The sequence below is a fragment of the Sinocyclocheilus grahami genome, unplaced genomic scaffold (genome assembly GCF_001515645.1).
Source record: "Sinocyclocheilus grahami isolate Dianchi unplaced genomic scaffold, SAMN03320097.WGS_v1.1 scaffold98.1, whole genome shotgun sequence".
Taxonomy (NCBI): domain Eukaryota; kingdom Metazoa; phylum Chordata; class Actinopteri; order Cypriniformes; family Cyprinidae; genus Sinocyclocheilus; species Sinocyclocheilus grahami.
The window spans coordinates 3402204-3402949 of NW_015505277.1; the positions used below are offsets into that span (position 1 = coordinate 3402204).

The 746-nt window shown below is 27.7% G+C and overlaps 1 protein-coding gene across 1 annotated transcript in view; it reads left to right on the forward strand.

The window, feature by feature from the left end:
- The window catches only part of sugct (succinyl-CoA:glutarate-CoA transferase), a 23323-nt gene that overhangs the window by 21628 nt on the left and 949 nt on the right, over positions 1-746 (forward strand). The gene's annotated exons all lie outside the window — the stretch shown is intronic.

The window sequence follows — 746 nt, forward strand, 5'->3', positions numbered from 1 at the left end:
ATTTTTGGTAAAAAAAAAAAAAAAAGCTTTCTGTGAACAGTTCTTAAAAGAATCTTTTTTTTTTTTTCTTTGTGTGAAAAAGAACATTTAAAAAATCTGACGAACCGTTTTAGTATAAAGAGATTTTGTGTAATGGAACTTTTCAGCACTATGATAGTAAAGGTTTTTCATGGAACCATAAATGCCAATAAAGAACATTTATTTTTAAGTGTATATAGTATCGTGTACAATTTACAATAATGTTTAAAAGTTTGGGGTCGGAAAGGTTTCTTTTTCTTTCTTTCCTTTTTTTTCTTTTGAAAAAAGTCTGCTTACCGAGGCATTATTCGTTTAATCAAAAATACAGTAGAATAGCAGTGTTGTGAAATAATATTATAATGATAAATAACTCTTTTCTATGTGAAAATATTGTAAAATGTAATTTATTTCTGTGATCAAAGCTGAATTTTCAGCATCATTACTCCAGTCTTCAGTTTCACATTTTCCTTCTGTAATCATTCTATTATGCTAATTTGCTGCTCAAGAACATTTCTGATTATTAGTATCAGTTTTGACAACAATACTATTTTTGTGGAAACTGTGGCACCCCCCCCCCCCCCCCCCGCATACCCTACCTTTTATTTTCTTGTGCTTGATCAATTTAATGCACCTTTGCTAAATAAAAGTATCAATAAAAAAAAAACACTTACACCAATTTTTTTTTTTTTTTTTTTAATTTTTTTTGAAAAAGCTTCAAAAAAAAAAAA